The 23151-nt window shown below is 48.1% G+C and overlaps 1 protein-coding gene across 3 annotated transcripts in view; it reads left to right on the top strand.

Annotated features, from left to right (window-relative positions):
- The window catches only part of KCNQ3 (potassium voltage-gated channel subfamily Q member 3), a 225297-nt gene that overhangs the window by 93626 nt on the left and 108520 nt on the right, over positions 1-23151 (top strand). The gene's annotated exons all lie outside the window — the stretch shown is intronic.

Raw genomic sequence — 23151 nt, 5'->3', positions numbered from 1 at the left:
GCGGCGTGTTCCTCGTAGCACAGATGGGAATTCTGGACAGGCAGGCCCCATCCAGGCTGATGCGTGCACATGTTCCCTCACCCCCTCGGCTTCCCTCCGCACACCACTGAGAAACCACCGACTCTCAAAGAGCTGTGATACAAATAACAGCAATGCTAGTGAAATGAACAGTGTGGAAGTGCCAGGCGTTCTTCGAAGTGCTGTCAGAGATTCAGTCATCATCCAGCAACCGTCTGCTGTAGGTGCTATGATTATCTCCATTTTATCGTCCGCAGAGAGGGTGTGGGGCTTGTCCTAGCGCACATAGTGAGGAAATGGCAGAGCTGGGGTTTAAACCCAGGTGGTCTGACTCCTGGATCTGTGCCCCCCGCCGGGCAGGGGAACTGGGGAGCCAAGCATCTGGGGTCAAGGTCGGTTCTGCCTCACACATTGGTGAGTGACCTCAGGGCCATGCCTTACCCACCCCTCAACCTTTAGGGTCTCCTCGGCGTGATCATCCCCACTCCCCCAGTGTCATTGTGTGAGTGAGAAGGGACGACACATGCACAGTGCTCCCCTGCGCTCTGCCCAGCACGCCAAAGGTTCTCAGTAAGTTTGCAAAGAAAGAGAATGACATAAGCCATTTGTTTCTCTAACCCATCGACCCTCTGAAGTTTGCCACTACACTTGTCCCCTTACCTGGCATCCCCACAGAGCCCTGAGATGGTCCCCCTCTTCCCTGTTGTTAGGCTGATTTGGAAAAATATTTGGATGCTAAGAACATGACGTGCGTTTTATGAGGTTTCTCTCTTGGTGAGAGTTTTTGCGAAGCTCATTTCTACTCTGTCAGAGACTTCTAAGTTCAGCTTTATGGCCCAGCGTCAACCATCAGAAGGGTGTGGGGGGAGTGTGTGAATTGAGTATTTATTATATACCAGGCACGGGCCTAGGCACGTTGGTTTTAATCCTCACGCTGAGCCTGAATGCATTTACCCGAAGCCATGACGTCTGCACTGAGATTCCTGAACTGCAAAGTCAGCACCCACCAGGGCTGTGCTAAGCTCTCGACCCACCGTGAATTCCGTGTGTGTAGAAATGTGTTCTGAGTCCCAAACTGCTGACCGTCACGGGGCCTGTCGCTACCAGCCCGACCTTCCTAGGGGGGAGCTTGGCCTGAGGAACCGTGATGCCCCTGCTTGGTCCATGGATGGCTTCCGGGGCCTCTGCTCCCCTTGAATTATGTGTCAGTGCCATGGCCGACACCAGCTCATAGGGGACATTTATACAAATTAGAAAAAGGTGACCCCCAACATTTTCAGAAGGAAAAATTGTAAAAGGGGCCTCCTGTCGGGGCAGATCTGTTACCAAAATGGCCTCCTTCCTCCTGGATCCCCTCTCAGGGCTCGACGCTCTGAGTGGGGTCTGAGCTGGGCTGTACAGGAGACCCCTTGGCCTGTGTGCAACGTGAACAACGCTGCAGGAAGCCCTGTGCATTGTTGCCTATACATAAGACCATTTTGAGGGAGGGTCTGTGGGCTGCATTAGGCTGACTCTGGTCCAAAATAGATGGAATATGAATAGACACGGGTGATAAGACGAAGGGTACCCCATACAGAAAATAAGTCTGAGGAAGGGGAGGGAGCAAATCCTATGTGTGACACCTCAAGGGGCAGGCAGGGTTTGGCAGGCAGAGAGCAGGTGGAGGGTGCAGTGTCTGGGCACGCGGTCCCAGAGGCAGGCTGCCTGGCTCCACATCCCTGCGTCCTCTTGGACACGTGCCTTAATTGTCTCTGTCTCAGTTCCTCATCTGTAAAAGGAGAACAATAGCTCCTACCTCACAGAGGGTTTATGAGATTAAGAAAGGGGATGCGTGTCAGAACACTTAGAACAGTACCTGGCAAGGAGTGGAAGGTCATCAGATGGATGTGTTGACTGCCTCTCCCCGCCTAGAGCTCCATAGAATTCGCCTCTAACCCCGTCCTTGTCCTCCCCATCAGATCAGATTCTCACCTTGTATCTGAGATGAACTGATGAGGACACTGAAGCCCCAAGAGGGCAAGTCACTGCCGAGGACCTGGCCATTTCCAGGTGGAAAAAAGCCACGACCTGAAAGTAGCTTCTAACTTTGGGATCACAGCACAGCTTCCTGGACAAGCAATGGCGACGTGGGTCAGACCAGGAGGATGGAGGGAAGTCCAGGGGGAGGGTACAACTTGAACAGAGGCTCGGTGGCCAGAAGCAGGGCAGTCTACATTTCTTAGTGTTATAAGAACCTAAGTGCATGCTGGAGTGGGGAAAGACAAAGAGAGCGAGGGATTCAGGAACCAGCTGGAAAAACGTAAATGGAATAAGGGAGCCCACTACTGGATCACCAGCTCCGACCGGTGAAGGGCTCTCACATGGCAGAGGGGTTGGTTCCTTGTCTCTGTGTGTCGCCAGCAGGTAGAAGTAGAGCTCGGGGTGGGAGGTGGCACACTTCCCACATCACAGCTGTCCAGCTGTGGGCCAGGTAACTTGGTAGGCTGGAGCCTGTCACCTCCTAACACAGTGACGCATAGCTGGTTGAACTCTTTAATGGGATTCTCTAGGTTTCTGGCCTGAGATCCTGGCGCTTCACCTACGTGGTCTTGGGCAAACCCCGTTAACCTCTCTGACCTCAGCCCCGGACCCCTGGGCAGCCTTGCAAAGCTCGGTACATAGACTGTGAGGTATCTTCATAGTTCTAATCTCACTGAAACTTAAAATAATCCCGGGATGGATCCTGGCACCATTTCCATTCTACAGATGTGGAAACAGAGGCTCAGAAAAGTTAAGTGACTTGCCCACGTTTCACAGCCAAGTAGCAGTTGGAGAGAATTTCCTTTTCATCTTCCTGCTTAATCTCCCATTCCGACCTTGACCTCAACGTGTGCTGAGAAGATTACTTCAGAGCATCAGCCAGGTGTGCGGTGGGCCATCAGAATGATGGGCGTACAGATCGGTGACTTTCTGAAGGTGGGCCTGAGGGAGTGCTTTTCCCAGCCTGGGATTCTGACATCAGTGCCTTCTGACCTGCATTCATTATCTAGGTCACCTATTGCTGCTTAACAACTACTCCCAAGATTTAACAGCTGAAAACAACCCATATGTATTGTCTTACGGTTTGTCCGGGCCTCTCGCAATCCTGTTCTCTTCAGTTGGGGTACAGCCACCCGCGAGTCACAACTGGAGCAGAAGCTGGACATCTGTCATGTCCAGCTGTTTCAGTCAGCTCAGGCTGCCTTAACAAAGTACCACAGACCGGGAGGCTTCAACATCAGAAATGTATTGTCTCATGATTCTGGAGGCTAGACGTTTGAGATCAAGGTTGGTTGGTTTTGAACTTCTAGCCTCCAGAATCATGAGACAATACATTTCCGATGTATTGAAAGAACCGGGTTTGGTTCTTTCCGAGGCCGCACTCTCTGGTTTCTGGAGGGTCATCTTCTCCTCCCTGTGTGTACACGTGGTCTTCCCTCTGTGTATCTAAGTCCTAATCTCCTCTTCTTGGAAGGACACTGGTCATATTGGTTAGGGCCCACCCTAGTGACCTCATTTTAATTTAATTACCACTGTAAAGACCCTTTCACCAAGTATGGTCACATCCTGAGGTCCTGGGGGTTAGGGCTTCAACATATGAATGCGGGGAGGAGGCACAATTCAGCCCATAACGCCAGCCCACCATCTCCTTTGTCAGATGGGGAAACTGAGGCCCCAAGTAGGGAAGGGTCCTGACCAAGGCCCCAAGTCTGTGTTGGAGCTGAGGAGACACTCAGTCCTCTCACCCCCAGCACACTTTTCCCCTGTCCATCCTCGTGACCGATGTTTCCTGAATCCCATCTCCTGCTCTCAATGATTAGCTGGTGTCTTCTCCGTTTACTGCCTGAGTACCCGTCTTCACCCATCCGTCCCTCCAAGGCCTCAGGAAAAGGCTAGAGAAAGCCAGCCTGTCACTGTGTGGGTGTCAGCTCTGCCCACTCCCGAGCTCCTACCGAGCTGTGGTGTGTGGTGATCCTAGAAACAGGGGGAGCATGGCCAGGGAACACGCTGCCCTGATTTATTTTTTCTTAAAAAAAAAAAAAATGTAAGTAGGACAGTGAATACATTATTCTGGGTTTACTCAGGCAGGGAAGCCTCTAACTTTGCTTCACAAAACAATGAAAGGACAGTGGAGCTCAATTACAGGAAAGCTCAGGAAGGTGGCATGTCATCATGATGATATCTGGGCTCTGGAGCCAGGCGAGCTGGGGACCACTCTCTGTGCTATCAGAGCTTTCCTGCAATTGAGCTCCGCTGTCATTTCATTGTTTTGTGGGAGACCCTGGGAAGGTCAGCGCCTGGCCTCAGTTTTCTCGTCCTATAACAATGGAGCTGATAACCCACTGTCCTTATCCTGCCAATGTGGTAGTTTGAGATAATATATATGTAAAGAACTTGGCACAATGTTGGCATGTGGTAGGTGCTCAATAAATAGCTCCTCAGTAAAAAGGGAATTTCTGTTTGGTAATTATCCCAAGTCCTGACACTAAACTGTGTTCACTCTCCTTTTCCTCAAATGTGGTCCTTCTTTAGAGACACAGTTACGGGCGTCAGGAAGGAGTAAGAGGGGACAGACTTCTCTTAGATGGGAAAGTGAGGTCCAGAGACCGTGTCTGTATTCATCCATTTGTTCATTCACGCATTTATTTACTTCGACTAATAGATTCCTGTGGATTTAGAGACCTTGTGTTTAGCGATTAGGGATACGGAGTTAAGTAAATCAGGTCCCTGCTCTCCAGAATTGTATAGTTTTTGCCAACAGGAGAGAATGCAATGAAAGACACTATAAAGGTGTGAAAAGTGAAGCATGTGCGAACTGTGGAGGTGGAGAGTAAGTGAATTGATCACGTGGATGGGGAAAGACACCAGGGAAGGCTGCCTGGGGGTGGGTGGACGTTTGAATATGGTATTGAAAGGTGTGTGGGCTATTGCACGTGGAAAATATCCAGAAGTGTTACAGAATGAAGGAGCAGCGTGAAGAGCCAAGCTAGGAGACATGAAGCAGTGTGGTGACTTCAGAGAGAGAGCCCACACGAGAGTGTAGTTGCTGGAGCCTCAACTATGCTGCAGAGGTAACCATGGGAGACCCGGCTGGAGCAATAGTCAGGGGTCAGATCGCGGGAGCCTTGGGCGCTGAGATGAAGACCGTGTGGAAGTGAGGCAAGAGCGTAGTCAATATCAAAGAGGAAATGACGGAACTGGATGTGTTCTAAGAAGACTCCTGCAGCAGGTTGGGGCTCTGCAAGGCTATGAGTGGGGCTTGTCTTGAGGGTGCAACTGCAAGCTTGGGTGTAGAATTCAACCCAACTAGTGCAGGGACAGGAGAAAGGGGAAACGCTGGAAAGATGGAGGTAGCATCAGTAGACGTGGTGACTTCAGAAGTGAGAGATGAGGGAGAGGGAGGAGTCAGGGAAAAGCCCAAGTTTTGATTCAGACGATGAGTTCGTTGACATTGCCATGGTTGAAAACAGACTAGGGCAGGTTTTGTTTTCAACAATGGGCAGGGACAAGCGTAAAGTTTGGGATATGTCTAACTTGGGCGGGGGGTGCGGGTTATGAAACATCCAAAGTGGAGAGAACCTATGTGTAGAACCTTCCCCAAGATGGAAAAAAGAAGAGAGAGTATGGATCAGATTTGATGAAGTCAGGTGTGTACTTGAACAGTTTCGATGCCAGTGGAATATCTAAGTGCGAAAGTCCAGTAGGTGCTGGACTCATGAGTCTGGGTCTCAGCAGAGTGATCAAGGCTAATGAGAGAGATTGGAAGGCATCAATATATGGATTGTAACTGATGGCAAGAGAGAGAAAGAAGTTGTGCAGGATTATGGAGGCTGAGGAGAGGATTCCAGGAAACCCAGCTACTTGGAGAGTGTTGACAGTGAGAGATATGCTTTTGGGGGAGAGGGGTGTTGATGTCTCAGGGAGTCCATTCTCTGGGGAGGAGATGCTGCAGAGCCTGGGTTGGGTGGCACATCTCAATGCCATGGTTGCAGGTGGCCAGTTCCTCAGGTGCAAAAGGACCCTCACAGCGTTTGCATCTCAGAAAGATGCCCAGCCTCCCGGGGGAGAACCTGGCTCAAGCCAGCATGTCAGCCTGGGGGCCACAGCAGAGAGATCGACAGCTAGAGGGTTGAGTAAATCCTTGAGTTAAGAGCCTCCCAGGAGGGTCTGAAATTCCACCCCTGATGAGACAGCCCAAAGCTTGTCTCAGACACAAGTGACCACCATCACTTACTCTAGACCCTTCTGTCTGGTAGGCCTGGGGGGCTCTGGGCTACTCAGTATCCTGGGTGGAATTGGCTCAGGAGCTGGGAAGCACTGAGCCTGCAGAGGAAGCCTGAGTTGGCCTGGACCTTGGTGTCTCCCTTGTAAAGTGAGGGGATGAGCCTAGGGTGACCTCAGGAGCCTCTTGCAGCTCCAACTTTCAATAGACTCTCTCTTCTCTTTTTTCTAAGGAGGTTGGGATTGCCTGGAGGGCAGTCTGGGGGATCTTTGTAACTCCAGTGCTTCTCCGAGCTTAAATCCTGGCTTCAAGTCCTGGTAACCATGTGACTTTGGGCAAGTTACGTAACTTGAACTCTGTCATGGGAACAATAATGCACACTGTAGGTTGTGAGGCTTCAGGAGAAGCATTTGTAAGTACCTATATTAGGATGCTTTCAGATGACCAGCAGTCAGCAATTTTTGTTTTGTAAAGGCCCAGGTAGTAAATAAGTATTTTAGGCTTTGTGGGCCACAGCCGATCTCTGTCACAGCTTCTCAACTCCGCCATTGTAGCATGAAAGTAGCCATAGAAGGTCCAGAAGTGAATGGACATGGCTGACTTCCGGTGCATCTTTATTTACAAACACACGTGGCAGGCTGGGTTTGCTGGATTCGGCCCGTGGGCTATAGTTTACTGACCCCCGACTAGGATGTCCACCTAATGCCCCCTTTCCTGAGACCACAGGCTCTCTTCTTTGTTTTCTTTCCTTCTTTAAGTGACCAAAATCAGGTTTCAATTTGGGAGGAAAGAGGCAGGTGTCTGAGTAGTTGGCTAAGAGGGTGTGCCTCTGTACCGAGTATGGGGTCTGGTGTAAATGGAAAGTGGCCTCCTTGCTTCCTGGGGGCAGGTGGAACCTCACCGATCTGTGAGAAGGTCCGTGAGAGCAAGGGGTCTCCTGCAACCATAATCACTGCTCTCTGAAACAGAGGTCCCCCGAGGCACTTGACTTGGTGCCAACCTGATAACCTCCCACGTGGCGTGGTCTGGGCTTGTCCGTAGGCTGCACTGAGGAGTGTAATTATGTGGGGACGTTCCATTCTCTCAGATGGGTCACCACCACCTGCATCCAAAGGCCTTCCCCACGGGCCTGTTTTTAATTGCTGATGGGGAGGCCTGGAAACCTGCCCAGGTCAGTGAGGGCATCTGAGGGATGCAGACGTTGTCTGCACCGGATTCCGGTGCAGCCATATCTGAGCTGAGCACATGACTGTAGAACACATTCAAGGAAAACTGAGGATGGGAAACCCGTGATTTCATGAGTACATCCCCAAGAATTTCTCAATGGCCAAATACCTTTGTCAGCGCCTCCCTCCCAAGGCCTGCCACGTGACTCTGATGTGTCGTCTTCTCTCTCCTCTCTCAGCTCTCTCACTCCTACCAAACCATGCCCTGAGACCATATCCAAGCCATTGTCCAGCAAATGTGCTTAAAAACAAAACAAAAAACCTCTTCCTGCCTTTCTCCTACCCCTGTCATGCAGACATAATAAGAACACCTGCCCCTTAGGGCTGTAGGGGGACTTCAAGCAAAAATGCTTAAAGAGACGTGGCCCAGGGTTTGGCTGGCACAGGGCCATGCTGGGGATGCCCACCCAGGGCACTTTTCACGCTGCTGCATTCTTTCTGCACGTGCAATAGACCTTAGAGTACAAGTAGGATTTCCGTGGTGTGGGGGCCATTGTTGGTGAGCAGAGCAACCTGGGCCAAAGCACAGAGGTATGGTGATGAACGGTGTGTTCTAGAAACGGAACATGAATGACATAGATGAGTCTGTCTTGCGTTTAAATCATGTGGAAAAGCCACACACGCATGCACACACACACACACACACACACACACACACCCCACACACACATACAGACTGAGAAGTTTGCATTTTATCCTGGAGGAGTCAGAGTCCAGCCTGGAAGTGGTACAGATTTTCTGCATCTTCCTGTGTCTGTGTGGAGGGAGAGCAGATGGAAGCAAGGAGACACACAAAGGCCCAGGGAAGGGGTGACGAGGGCCTCAGAGAGAAGGTAGCAGAGGGAGAAGGTAGTTGGGGTTTATGGCAAACCTGGGGCTCCTACAAGAGGGTGGTGCCACGGCCAAGGTTTAACAGGCAAGATGGCGACTCCAAAGCTGGGTGTTTGCAGGACACAGTGGATGGCAGTCCATGTCCCAGCTTTTAGCAGAGAAAGATGGTAGTAACTAGGCAGATTTTTAACAGGGTGAGATAGTGGTGTCAAAGCGGGTTTTTAGCAGGGCAAAATGGAGGGCTCACCCAGGTCTTCGTAGGGTGGTAAGAACCTGGCAAGACCTAGAAGTGGGTGGGGGATCAGTTTGGGAGATGATAAATCACGTATCAGGCATCCTGAGTTTCTGTGATTGACTCCTGAGTATCTCTGCACACTACCAAATGGGATGAATTTATGTCTCAAGCCAACCGACCATTCAATAGCTAGGACCTACCGGTGCTTCTCAACCCAGGCTGCATGTTTAAATCACGCGGGAGCTTTCCAAACGCCAAGACCAGATTCCATTTTAGACCACTTGAATCTGACCTCTCTGTAGTTGGGCTCATGTAGGTCTACTTATTTATTTATTTTTCAAAGGTTACCCAGGTAATTCTATTGTGCGGCCACGGTTTTGAACCACTTATGAGAGGGAATGTGGATTAAAGAGGTGGTTCTGACAGTTGCAAATGGAGAGAGGGGCTTCAGAAGGTGTGGATGGAGGTACCAGTAAATTGTGCAGGTTTTGAAGCTTCACCGGCCACCAGAGTTGATTTGTTTCCTCATCTGCTGTAAGTGACAGCAACTCACGGCTTCCCTTTTCTGCTGGTTGCTGAACGGAATTTCAGGGGCTCTGTGTCTGGGCAAGTTGCGCTGTCAGGCTATATTAGGTCACTTTCTGGAAGATCAAGTTCCAGCGCCTCCTCCAAATACAGTGAGAGTTGCTTTTTGTCCTGACAATCAGATGGGTGAAGAGGGTCAGAGAGAATACCTGGGGGTCACAAACAATTTGGGTAAATTCCAGACTGGGGAGTGGCTCTGCCCCGTGTACTATGGGGAGCTAGCTATCCCGCATTTCAGCGCCCTGGGACCTTGGGCAGATCATGTCATCTCCCTGAGCCTCAGTTGCTTCATCTGTAAAACAGGCAGGGAATGCCATTCCCACAACACAAGGTCAGCATTCCAGTGAGACGTGATGATGCTCTTGGCCCGTGTTCGTCTCAGTTGTTCCATGCACCAGCTTTGTGCCTCTCAGCATTACGATCCCCATTTAACAGATGGATAAACTGAGGTCTGAGAGTTCAGTAACTTGTCCAAGGTCACGTATCTGGTAAGTGATGATACAACTAGGAATATAACTGTAGCATTCAGACTTCAGAGTCCACTCCTAATGATCGAACCTGGGAACTAAACAAATCAAACCCTATATTCATTCTTTTAAGGATTGTACGATCAACCTTGACAGCTTTCCTATTTGTTGGAAGTAAAATCTTGTGGGTTCATTAGAAATCATAACAGGCATGTATTCCTTTTATATTTTGTTCATTCAACGTGTAGTCCAAGAAGGGAGCTAAATTTGTCCAGGAGGGGGAGCACCATAGGTGCTGTGGGGAGGGGGCGGTAGGGGCTGTCGGGGGGGGTTGTCGTTTCTGGGGAACGGAGGAGGTAAGCTTGAGAGGGGCCTAAGTAAACTCTTCATTTGCTAAATCTTCCATCACAGAGTCCTGAACAGGCCTGTGTGTCCCTGTGTATGTTGTGATAAATCCACACTGACAGGCCAGACCATTAGAGCAATGGAAAGCCCATTACATCATGCTGCGTCAATGATCCAAGGATTATAGATGAGCGCGAGAGGATGCCGGAGCCCAGAGGGACGTGTAGCTGTCATCTGTCACCTCGGGGCAGTGCAGCTGCTTCATGGTGCGTGCTCAGCGGGCCATCAGACCAGGGGCGGACCAACCATGGCGTCCTGCCGTCCTAGGCAGCCTGCCTCAGCTCAGTGAGAAATCTGCCTGTTCTCTGCTCTGAGGGCGCCTGCGTCTTGATTTATTCTTTCAACTCACTTAACAAATAAGGACTGAGCCTGCTGGGTGCTGGGAGACAAGATGAATGCGAACCAAGTCCCTCCTAGGGGAGTCCATGATGCAGGATAAAAGCAGGCCCACCGACAGACAGCCCTCACCCTGCCGGCCATGACCTCGCGGCTGGAACGTGAAGAAGTCGCCTCCCTGCTCAGTTGAGTTCCAGGATGCCCACGAATCTCCCTGGTGAGGGGAGCCATACTCATGGTTTCATATTTTTAGTTTCTAAGAATCGAGGAGAAAAATAGCTAATAGAAAATGTTAGACAGACCTAGGGTCAAATGTCCATCATGTCGGCTGTGTCACTTGAACAACAGACCCAATGTCTCTGAGCTTCAGTGGCCCCGACAATCTACAATCTGGCCAGTCTGGGGGTAGGAGTGACTCTGGCCTCTTATCATATTAACTAACACTGGGTTAAATGGAGAAACAGTGTCATCCCCTTAACATGCCTTCCCTGCCCCAACACGCTGTCTTATTTTCCCTGGTTCTGGATGCCTTGGTTCACCGCACCGCTTTACTTCTCAGGGGTATTTGCGGGCTCCTAATTCTATCTTGTCATGATTCAGTCTTCCCGAAACCTTCCTCCTTCGTCTTTGGCATTCATCTCTTTTCGCCTCGCCAACCCCTGGCAGTTTCCTGCACTCACACCCTACTGTTTTTCCTGCCTATCTAAGGCCCTTCTCCAAGGTCATGGAACCCAAATATCCTTAAAGACAAGGGCACAGGATTCCTGGCGGCAGTGGATTCAGGATCAGCTGATGCTTTTGTAGCACTTAGCACAGCATCTCTCATTGCACAGGCACTCAGCACATTGGTTCAATGACTGAATGTGTTACATCCATTCCCTTTATGTTGCCATTTTGACATGGTTGTAACTGAGGTTCAGAGAGGGTGGGTGACTCACCCAAGATCACACAGCGAGTCTGCCCCAGTACTTGATCCCAGGCTGCACGATGCCATGTGTACGCGTATAGTATCAGACATTTCCTCTGGGCTGGCTGCAGTACTTGTCCTTCCCTACAATTGCACGTTGAACAACCTCACCATGGCCTCTGTAGGAGAAACCTTTGCTTTCCTCACTTTGCAAATGAGGAATCAGAGTCTTGGGGACAGCAGGAGCTGCCCCCCCAAATCACAGAGCTTGGGGATGGGCCAGAGCCAGGGTTCTAAGCAGGCCTGTCTGACGGTAGAGACTTTATCCTTAACCTCTCTTTCTCATTTCCTTCCTAACGCCCAGCTCTTTAAGATGGTGAGTAGTTTGACAAAGTGATTCAGAAAAAGAGAAGTTACAAACGTTCAAAGCAGACAAAGTGCGTTGAGCATTTAAATACAATCTTTCAGGACAGGCTGAGGCTGAGAGTTTATTTCAGCGTGAACTGCTGAAATCACGGAATTCCGATAAAATGGGCCTATTAATCACTGTGCCTCACCTGGGGATAAGAATGGTCTTTTAAAATAGCAAGAACATTCCCGAAAAGAAAATAAGCAAAGAAACAAACCATAACTCACATGTTCAAAGCCTGAAGCAGATTCCCTGTTCCAGGCTTGTTGTTAGTAAAAACGCTTCTATAAAAGTTTCCAAAATTATAGACTTCTCAAAAATATTCAGTGAGCTACATTTAGGCTATTTTAAGACTGTTCCCCCATAGCCTCCAAAAGATTGAAGACCGTTCAGAAGCATGAATCATAGACCAATGACCTGTGATACATGAGAGGAACTAGTGCTAGTTTTAATTCAATTTCAGCCTGAAATGAAGTTTAATAATACATAGAGCAGCCTCATTTTCCTCTTATTAAAGTGAAGGATATGACTTCAGGGGGAAATTAGCTAATTGAATAGAATGTTTCAGATATAAGCAAAATAAAGGGCGTGGATTGCCCTTGCAAAAGGAAAAACGAACGGGAAACTGAGCTGTTGAGTAATGTCGTCTTTCCAACTTAAAGCAACTCGAAGACACGACTCACAGAAGAGAACCTGTATTCCAACCCGAAAGACCCTCAAAGGAAACGGAGCCAGAAAAAAACAACTTTTCTTTTAAGGTTGACCCTGGATAAGTGTCATACTGGGAGTATGAGCCTTTACCCACCCACCCCGTCACAGCTCAGCTCCTTCAGCTTGTGTCACATAAACATCTCCCAACGCTTATCCCTTCTGCACCCCTCATCCTTCATCTCCATCAGTGGCCCACCAACCAAAACCCAAGACTTCATCCTTACCTTCTTTCCGGCCCCATATCTCCTCCCAGACCTTACCTCCCTCTTCCCCACTCCCTCATTGTCCTATTCCCGACTTTGATTATATTCCAGCTAATTACATTCACCGTCCCAGGTCTCCGCCCACTAACGGAGCTCCCTAAATAGCTAACCTGACATGTCTTACCTGCGTAAGATCATTCCACAGGTGGTTCTCCATCACTTGGAGGATAGTGTCTGAACTCCCTAACCGAATCCCGTTTAGCTTCATGGGTTTCTTCCCTTCTGTCCCCTATCCTGGACTCCTGTCCTCAGTCTCACCAGTGTCTTGCAAAGGACTGACCATGTTTGCTCTGAAGGCCTTGCGTTTCTCTTCTCTGCCTATTACGAAGGTTGTTACTTTCCTTGTTCATCTGACGTAATGCTGTTCGTATTTTAAGACTTGTCTCACACATCATACCCTCTGTTAGGACTCCTGGTATTATGTTGGGGTTTGGATTAGAGGAAATATCTCATTTCGCTCTTTACTTTGGGAAATATGTATTGAGTTATTCTTTCTCTCACTTGTTTCTGATGCTAACTTCCCATGAAGTAAATTTACTTTACTTCCCATGAAGTAAATTTCACATGACTGGGGCCTCTTTCCGTGTATTTTCCTGTTGCTTTTCCCTACCAGTTCTTGTTATACTGAATAGTCTTGTGCCTTACTGTTTTGATTATTAAATATACTTAATAGGTTTTTGTTTGTTTGTTTGTTTGTTTGTTTGTTTTTAGGGCAAGTCTCCTCTCATTACTCTGTTTTCCCCAACATTCTGGTATATTCTCCCAGGTGTGTCTTTAGAATTCAACGATTTTCACCATGTCTCTTTCAGCAAAATCTTTGGGTTTTTGCAGGAATTACAATAAACCTAAAATTAATTGGAAAATGACCAAAATCTTTACAGTTAGCCTCTTTTTCCAGAAACATGTTTTTTCTTTGTTTTCCTATGATCTGAATGTTTTGTGTTAGGATTTTCTTTCTCTCATTATGTGGTTGCTAGAATTATTGTTGCGGGTGGTTTTGCTGATTGAAATGCATTTTTTTCCCCTAATTTTATCTTTCCTAACTTCTTTCGTATAGGAAATGTATCCTCTTGGGCGCATGTTTTTATTTTTCTATCCAGCCGTTTTAGAAACTTAACTTTTACTAGAGGTATGGCTCGGTTTGGTTGCTGTTGATGTTGTTTTGTTTACAGTTGATTTGCTTGGACATACTCATTCAGATGTGGATTTTAGAGCCAACCCATCCGGCTCTTTATCTACTATTGTGTGGTCTGGAGTAGATTAACCTCTCGGTTCTGCATTTTCCCACTCATTGAGTTTAACAGTAGCACCGATTTCATAAGGTTATTGTAGAGATCCAGCAGGTCCTTTATGTAAAATGCTAACCAACGTGTAGTCCTCATGAAGACTCAGTAAATGCGACCTCTTGATTTTATCGGAGGCAGACAATCGTGTTACTGAAAGCAGTGATACATTTCTCCCCCTTTTTGCAAAAGCCACCACTCTTATTTCTGGTTTCTTGTTCCTCTGACTATTCCTTTTAAAAGGATAATATTGTTGTGAGTTCTTGTCTTTGTTCATGATACGAATTGGATCCCATTTCATAGCTCACAATTACGATATTTACTGTGGTCAAAAAAATACTCTTCCATTTTCAGTTTACTCAGCTTTCTTCAAGGATGGATAATAAATTTGATCCACTGTTCTATTGATACACATGATTAAGTGATGTACTGATTTTAAACCCTCGTAGCACTCCTGGAACTAGCCCTATTTAGTCATTGTACGTTATTCCCATGGACGTGCAGTGGTGTGTGTTAGAGCATCTCGCATACTCCCTCGTCCTATAGGTGTTGCATAAAGATTTACTGACTAAACAGATAGCTTTCAGCTATCAGGTTAGTTGCCTTATTAAATGTAGACACAGGTGACTCTTGCATAGTTTGTTCATCCTGAACCTTTGCTAGTTCCCAGTGATCGGTGATTTACCCCCATTGTCTAAAACCAATCACTTAAACAAACCATGGAGAAGTTGTCAAAGAATCAATTTCAAGATTTATGCAGATGTTCACTTCTAACCCTTTTTTAAAACATGGATACCACTCAGCTCATACGCCACTCGTAAGACTGTAGATTACGTACTGTGTAGAGTGATGAGTTTGATTTAAACATATTCATTGGAACCTCAGACACCCCGGAGCCCTTCCACCCTTGGCCTTGGTCTTTCATCCTTGGGCTCTTGCTCATGACTGGGGTCAGACACCTTATCGCTGGGTCTTGCCTTTGGATGGGTTTTCTGGACTCACCTTCCAGGCTCCCCTGCCTGAGTCCCCCCAACCCCATAATGCGAAAATGTCCTCACCACCTAATCAGGATGTTCAGCTGTGATGCCTGTGAAGCCCAACCTCACCTTGAGAAGCAGCTGTGCTGTCTGACCCCCACTTTACTGAGCTGGGGGTGGAGGGATGTGACCAGCCTCTCCGTCAGCCACAGGAGCAAACGTCCCACCCAAGCATAGTTACCAAGCAGTGGGGTTCACCTCCTGACACCCTGTCACTCCTGCTCCTCGTACACATGCCTGTTTCCCGGGCCCTCACCATGGTGACTCCTGGGGGGGCATGTTGCCCCCCACCCTGCACGCCCCTGGGAGACCAGAGTGAAAGGAGGCCTGGGCAACAGAGTCAAGCTCAGAGAGGGAGAAGCCTGCAATGGAAATGGGAGCCGGGGTTGGAGTGGGAGGGGGCAGGTTATGTTAAATGGTGACGAGCCTGAGGGCGCACATCTGTTCAGACAAACAGCTGATACATGAGAAAGAGCAGCCACCCAGCAGGCGGGTGGCAGTGGCAGGAATCCTCTGAGGACACGAGGTCCACGTGGCGAGTCAGGGCGAGGCAGCGGCCGTGCGGTGGCCTGAGCAGGGTCTGTTCCCGCTGTGCTGCTCAGTGTCCTCCCTCCAAACACGGGACACGTGGATTTATTACCTCAGTTTTCAAATTGCTTTGAACCTAATATTCTGGGGCCGGCACAGTTTTTTCTTATAGTAACTCATTTACGTGAGGGGATCTGGCTCGCCTAGTAAAGGTCATGATATAGAGTTTCCTTTTCTTATGCTGTAATTGCATTTCAGGAGGAAAGAAAGTTGATTTTAAAAATATAAAGTCATTCATAATACGGGAATTATATTATATACATTAATAGTATGGATAAGACAAAGACGGTGAGCCCTGGCCTTTAGGAAGGTCTGGAAGGTGTCTGGGGCCCTTCCAAGTTCAGTGTTTCACAGCTCTGCGTGCTCTTTGACACAGAGGGATGTGTTTCCAGACGTGGTGATCAGAAGGATGTGTTCTCCTGACTTCTTCTGCTTCTTCACTTCTTCGTTTGCAAAATCCTTTTCATAGTTACCAATTCATTCCTTTAGCTGGAATGTGGTGGTCGTTGGATTTCTTGTGCACAATCCTTGCTGGTTGGTCTTGCAGTTTGCTTGGCATGGATGCCGGAAGCTGGCTTCATTTTCTGAGGCACACCTATGAGGCAGGCCAGTGTGTTCAGGGTGCCAGCCCTGAAGGGGAGCCGAATCATTCTTTAGTTCCACAACTCTGCCAGCATGTGCACTGCTCCATACAGTAACCAGGCCCTGGCAATTTGCCTTTAAATTAAGTATCAGGTATCAACATGAGAAAATCTAGAACAATGCCTGGCATAGAGGAGGCACTTAATAAGTATTTGTGGAATGAATGGATGGGCAGCAGGAGACGATAATAGCTAACGGTTGAGACGCTGGAGTCAGGTCGACCTGGTCTAGAATTCTGGTTCTGCCACTTACTAACTGTGAGATCTTAAGCAATTAACTTCACCTCTCTGGGCCTCAGTTTCTCCATCTGTAAAGTGGGGACGATACCATTCTAATATCATAGTTATTATTGTGAGACTTCTGTGACTTACGTGAGCAAGGAAACCATGTCAATCACCATGCCTACCCCATTAATGTTACGCTTGTGGTTCTTATTACTCTCATTGATGGTAATAATGACCATAAAAATATACACAGGCACTCCCCGAATTACAGCGCCTGACTGCACAGCTGCCTCGTGTGCCCACATGTCTCAGTGAGTAGCTTTGGGAACTTTGCTTTTCTCCATTACTGTATTCTCCACAGAAATGCCTCCTCACCTCTCCGTGTTCACTCTCCCTCCAGAACCAGGTCCTTCGTCCAGCCCTTCCCCAGGCTGAGTACGTCACACCTTTCTCTCTGCTCCTGCAGCCCTCCTGCACCCCTCCCTCCAGTGGGGCTTGTCGCTGTGGATGCTGAGTCACCTCTGCTCGCCTTCTCATGGGAATGGCTTGTCAAGGTCCTGAAGAAAATGAAAGCCCAGGGACCCAGGAGACCATAGAGGAAAGGGGGGACCTTGGCTTAGAGCCTATGGAGCCACAGAGTGGGGCTCTAGTTTTATTCAACCAAAAACCCTGGGCCTGCTGTTGATGTGAGTCCCGTAGAGAAGTCTTGCCTTTCCTCATTCTCTCCTCTTCCTGCCTGGGGATGGCTCCCTGGAGGCCTGGAAACTCTTAGGAAGCCCCAGAAAGACGTAGTGTTTGTTCCTGGGACAGGAGGCCAGTGTTGCTATCCTGGGGGGGGGGGGGCCCAGGAAACAGGCTCTGCTGGCAGGAAGCCGCCAGCCCAGGAAGAAAAGCTGGCCAGTGCATTTCTGTCATCCGGGAGAGTGAAGAGAACCCTGAGGGGGCGTTGTGACTCCCAGAGAGTCACACAGCAAGTCTGATCTTCTGTTTCCTCAGCTGGAAGGCTTAAGACTTGCATTAGCTAAGCATGGGTCCAACTGTGCTCAGCACAGTCCAAAGCATTCTCCAGGCGAATTCTCCAGATCAGAGGCCCCTCCCTCTTACCCTGCCTATCTCAGAGGCCCCTTCTCCTTCTCACACTGCCAATCACAGAGGTCCCTTCCCTTCTTACATTGCCAATCACGCAGGCCCCTCCCATTCTAACACTGCCAATCACAGAGACCCCTCCCCTTCTCGTGCCGCTCAGCTCATCGCAGAGGTTTCTCCCTTCTTGTACTGCCAGTCAGAATAGCTCTGACTCAGATGTTGTACATATTAAGATTTCCTCTGTACTTTTTTTTATATGATAGGATTATGTGGCTTTTAAATATTTTAAAATGCCTCTGAAGAGACATTTCTATGTCTCTCTCCATGACCAAGGATGTCTGACACTAAAAATCACACTCAAGTTTACAAAGACAGAAAGGAGAAGAAGATGACCGGATGGACATTTATCATCCATCTTCCTGACACTCATCCCTGTTATGAATCCTTGAGTGCCCAGCATCTTGGCCTGAAGCTGATTTTCCTTTTTTTGTTTTTTTTTTTTTGCATTTACCTCAAGGCTCAGCCTGTTGAGGAATGCTATATCATGCTTGGGATCATTAATTCAATTCAATTAAATAACTATTCGTAAGTGAGTGCTTTGTGCCATCCACTGGGCTCTGGGGATTCTGCCCTGAACAAAACCTTAGCCTTGTTGTTATGGAGCTCACAGCCCTCTGAGGAGTCTTAGATCTGGAAAAGAGGTTTCAAACATGAGGTGATTAAACCCAGACAAGTAACGTGATTTGGTTTAAGTCACACAGCAAGTGATACTCCTAGAACAGAACCCTAGAGTTCCCAAAGTGATGGCTCTAACGTACTTCACTTCTACTTTCCCAGTTTCTTACTTATTAGCAGGAAGACCACAGCGCCCTCTTGAATTCACCACAATCTCAAGTGGCTTTTGCAGTTCAGATAGGAGCCAGTCCTGCTTTTGATGCGCCCTGTGAGAATAATTGCAACATCGCATCAGGCCACTCTTGCAGTAACTTCACTGCCACATGGTGTCACTGTTGAACACAGGTCTGGCACAGTCCAGTGACTGCTTGTTTACCCGGCATAGGAGCTATTGCCAGGCCCAAATCTTACCCTTGCTTCCAAGGTGCCACCAACTTGGCTTCCAAGCTTTCACCTCTTTAATTCCATGCTTGTATGCTCAGCCACTGATCGGTAAAAATCAACTCCATGATAAGGTGGCTGAATCAGCTTTAGCTACCTGTAAGACTGGAACCAACCCTCCCCCCACAAATGCCGTGGCCCATGTAGTAAATCAATGTCACTGACTAAGACTCCCACAATCTCTGAGTCACTTTGTGTCCTGTCTTGGGCTATTCCCGTCTAGAATCCCATAGACTCTTTTTGCAGGTTCTTTCATCACCTCCCAGGCTCAAGATATAAAGGGAGGGTGTCAGGGGGTTGCCTTTGTGCAGCCAGCTCATATCCCATCATCCTCTTCTCCCAGAGCAATTTGTGTGTGTGTATAACTCAGGGATATCACTCATTAGACTCTCCCCTAAGTGTCAGTCTTTCTACGGTTACCTGTTCCGTCTAGCTGGGAAGAGGTTGTTATCTTCTACGCTAACTTCAAATTCACACGATTCCTAGCTTGTCTGATTCCTGTAGTAATTTCTCTGTGGTATAAATTCCGAGGTGCATAGGTCGTTGTGATTTAGCTGTGTCAGGACTATGCACGCACACTCAGCTGGGGACAGATTTGTGTATTGGATAGAAAGACCAATTTGAGACTCCCTGGTGGCACCCTGCCCTCCTTAAAAGTCATCATATGGTTTCTGTGGCTCTGAGTACCAGCATCTGGCATCTGCCAAGGCTGAAGCCGACTTTGAGATGGATGGTCAGGGATCTGCAAGGAAAATAAATGATTCTTTTGGCTGGCTGTTTCTTAGAGGAAGTAAAGGAAATATGTCAGCTCCTGAGGGGAAGCTATGAAAGCTTAATGGAAAGTATTACCAGGATTGGGAGCGGGAGGAAAAAACAGAAACAAAAGCCATCACGCTGAGAACAACTCCAGGAACCAACAAAACATTCATCTGAGAGAAGGAGGGAGCCATTTTTCAATGGCCCAGATTTGGGTTCAGTGCAGAGTCGTAGAAAGAACACAGACGTTGGAATTTGACAGGTGCGTGTTCCTTTGATATGCGTGGCCTTGGGTGAGTCACTCCACCCTTTGAGTCAATTTCCTCATCTGTAAAATAGGGCTGAGTGCCTGTTTTGCAGGTGTAAGGAGACAAGCCAGGGAAGGGAGCTTAGCACATCGTTTGACAATAAACTCCCTGCACATTACGCTGCACTGTCATTAGGAAGCTCAATTAGCCCCCAAATAATGAAGAGATATTGTGTAGCTCATGAGCAGGGTTAAGAGGACAAATAAGGGGTAGTAAGTCACCCAGAGGCTAGCAACTTTGAAAGCCATTATCACCCCCAGGTTGAGGGCACAGGAGGAAGAGAGTGTGTTACTGGAGCTCCTAAAGTACGGGCCACCAAGCAGAAGTTACAGCTGGGTTAAGGGTACAGCTACTGCCAAAGTCAGTGCAGAGACTGGGTGGGGAATGGGGACGTTATGACCCACCTTTCTGCCCTCCTGACTCCAGCCATTGCCTCCAGTTGAAGCCCCCACCCCCAGGGAAAACTGGCTTACTAAACCAAGCTGGGTTTATTAAAGGTGACGCGCAAGGAGGAGCAGCGCTGACACAGAATTTCACAAATAGCTCAAAGGAGAGCTGTTAGGGGAGGTACTCGTAAAGTTGTGGTGCTGAGCTCAGTCATAGGAGGGTTTTAGGGCCGAAGTTAGGAAACGTAGTCTGGACAGAGATGGGGCAGAATTTGTGAACTAGGTCAGCAGTCTTATCTCAGGAACACGTGGAGTTATTGTTACATCAGTTTGTGGTCTTATCTTGGAACATAGGGGACTGAAGGAGCTGGTGTTTAAAACACTTTGAGTTTAATCTGTGTTGCATGTCATGGCTGGTTCAGTGCATCCCTTCTTCGGGGCATCGTTCATTGTGCAAATTGGTTTCTGTTTTATTTCTCACTCCTATTAGCCAAACCCTACCGGAAGGCAAGCAGTGAGCGAGCCAGATGAGAATGTCTGGTCTGTGGGGGTCAGCCTCCCAGGCACTGAGGAAGACAGGAAAAGGAGAAATGGCTCTAGGGAACAAATGCAGAAGAAGCCTTACCTGCCTGTCCCCTTTACTGCCTTCCTGCTTCCTGTCCTCTCTTCACTGCCTTCCCCCATTGCTTCATTTCCCAATGGATGTGAATTCTTCCTCATCTGTGTTACTACAACCTATCACTGTCTATTCATTGCACACTTCTAGAAATACTTCTGTTGGCCTTTGCACATTATAATTATATATGTGTTGGGGAAACATAAGACGATATAATATCATATAATATTTAATACAATATACTTATGTTATTGAACATTTTTGTGTGCCGTCACTATGGAAAACGTCTTTTAGACCCAGAAGTTTCATCCTCTAAATCAGCACTGTCCAGCAGAACTTTCTGGAAAAGTTTTATAATCTGTGTTGTCTAATGTGGTAGCCACTTGCCGCATGCAACTATTGAGCATTTGTACTGCGGGTGTTGTAACACGCTGGATTTTTTCATTTTATTTAATTTTAGTTAATTTACGTTTAAATCACCATAGGAGGCTAGGGCCACTGTTTGGGACAGTGCCATTCTGCATACTCTTACTCTCTACATTTTGGATATCAGAAGCTGAGTCCAGCTTATGTTCACCTAGCTGGTAAATGATGGAGCCAGGTCAGGAACCCAGTTCTCAGGGGGCCCAGAGACACTCAGCTTGATAACACAACTGCTCCCTCTGCCTGGATACGCTCTATCTATTCCTCCTCCACGATCCACTTCAACTGTCTCTTCCTCCAGGAAGTCTAGAATCTTCAAGCACAGTTTTGCGTACATGTCACCATTATACTTAGTAAATATCCCAACCAGTGCACTTTCACGTCGTATGACACTTATTTGTTTCGCTTCTTAACAGAGAGTGAGGTCTTTGGGGATGGGAGCCGGACCACTGGAGGGGACACATAGTAGGTACAAGGAAACGTTGAATCAGTGAGTGCTTTCGTCATCCTTGTTGCCTTCATGGGTTCCGGAAGTACAGAAATGGTCCGGCTGGAGCTGGGGCTAAGCTCATCTTTTTCCTTCATAAGTTTGGATTCTGGAAATCAACAAGATCTTTGCTGAGATAAAATTCTGGCTTGCCTGCCTCCCTCTTGGGCTCCTTCCACACTCCTGTTCTCGGATGATCGATAGCTCTGGCTTGGAGTATTTTAAGTCTGCTGTCCTTTTGACTTGAGTCTTTCTTCTTCCAGCCATCACACATTTCCCAGCATGACTTCCCACCAGGGTGGTAGACCAGCGGTGCCTGGAGATTGCATTCGAATTCAATAGGTTCGCCTGAACAGCATGCAAAAATGACTCGCTTACCTTCTGGACAGACACAGACGTCTCTAGATGTCCAGGGAAGCCACGGGCCAAAGGACCGCCATGCTGGGGGGTTTGGGGATGGATGAATTCCCTGGTCAAATTGGATCAAGGCATTCTGACTCAATACTGGGGACACAGCATTGCTACAAATGGATTTGAGAGGGCAGGAGAGAGAGGAAAAGCTGTGTCCTGGGAAACTGATTCTGAAGACCCGAGAACGTTCTAATGGTGTCTATTCAGAACTAGTTTGCAGTCAACCCTTCCAGGAGAAGGGACTCAGAGGAAATGACCTTGTCCTTTTGTCTTCATTATTTTGTCCAGATGACCATTCTTGCCTTCAGCAGCTTTGCATTGCCCTCAGAGATAAGTCCAAACTCCTTAGCATTGTTTTGCAGCCATGGTGACAGGTCAAGTCTCCAGTGGCAACAAGGGCCAGGCAGGTGATACCAAGAGTATAAAGTAGCCGTTCGGGGGTTTGGCAAACTAGAAAGCCCGTGGCTGTTCACAGGGAGCCACTGCACCATTGTCACATGTGAACATGACAGCTGATCCCCTCCTTATTCTTTCAATAGAAGAGGGAAATCTGGCTTTTGGTGTAAATAGCTATTTTCTTACTTTGTCGACCTCATCAAGCATCTCTGTGGGTCAGATTTGGTCCCAGGGCTGTTCCTTTGCAGCGCTTTCACCTGCTCCAACTCCATTGCCCCGGATTCCTTCACATTCTCTACTCTTCCGCCATTTTGAACAGCTTGCTGCTTCTGGAATCCTCCATCCTCATTCGCGCCTCGGTACCGTTGCATATGAGTTTTCCTTCATCCCAGAATCCTTTTCCCTCCCATTTATATATTAAGCCCCGACTAGTCCTTCAGAGACCAGCTCAAGTGTCACATCTTCTAGAAATCTCCTGAAGGCATTTATGCCTTCTTTTGGGCTCTCTGAGCTCTGTTTCCATCTTGTCTGCTGCATTCACTACTCCATGTCCTACTTCCTGGGCTCATTGTGGGTTTCCACGGTTGGAGAGCTCTTGAGCTCTGGGGCTGTACAATTCACACAGCCAGCTTTGTGCTGACGCCCCTCCTTGAGTGCTCCACCGCAGCCCAGACTCGTGTCCCCCTTGGAACTGGTTTTCATCCCCCTCCCATCCCATAGGTCACCGTCTCAGTGAATGGCAGCACCTTCACCCAGTT

Source organism: Rhinolophus ferrumequinum, chromosome 14 (assembly GCF_004115265.2).
Source record: "Rhinolophus ferrumequinum isolate MPI-CBG mRhiFer1 chromosome 14, mRhiFer1_v1.p, whole genome shotgun sequence".
Lineage (NCBI taxonomy): Eukaryota > Metazoa > Chordata > Mammalia > Chiroptera > Rhinolophidae > Rhinolophus > Rhinolophus ferrumequinum.
This window is presented reverse-complemented; position numbering and strand designations above follow the sequence as displayed.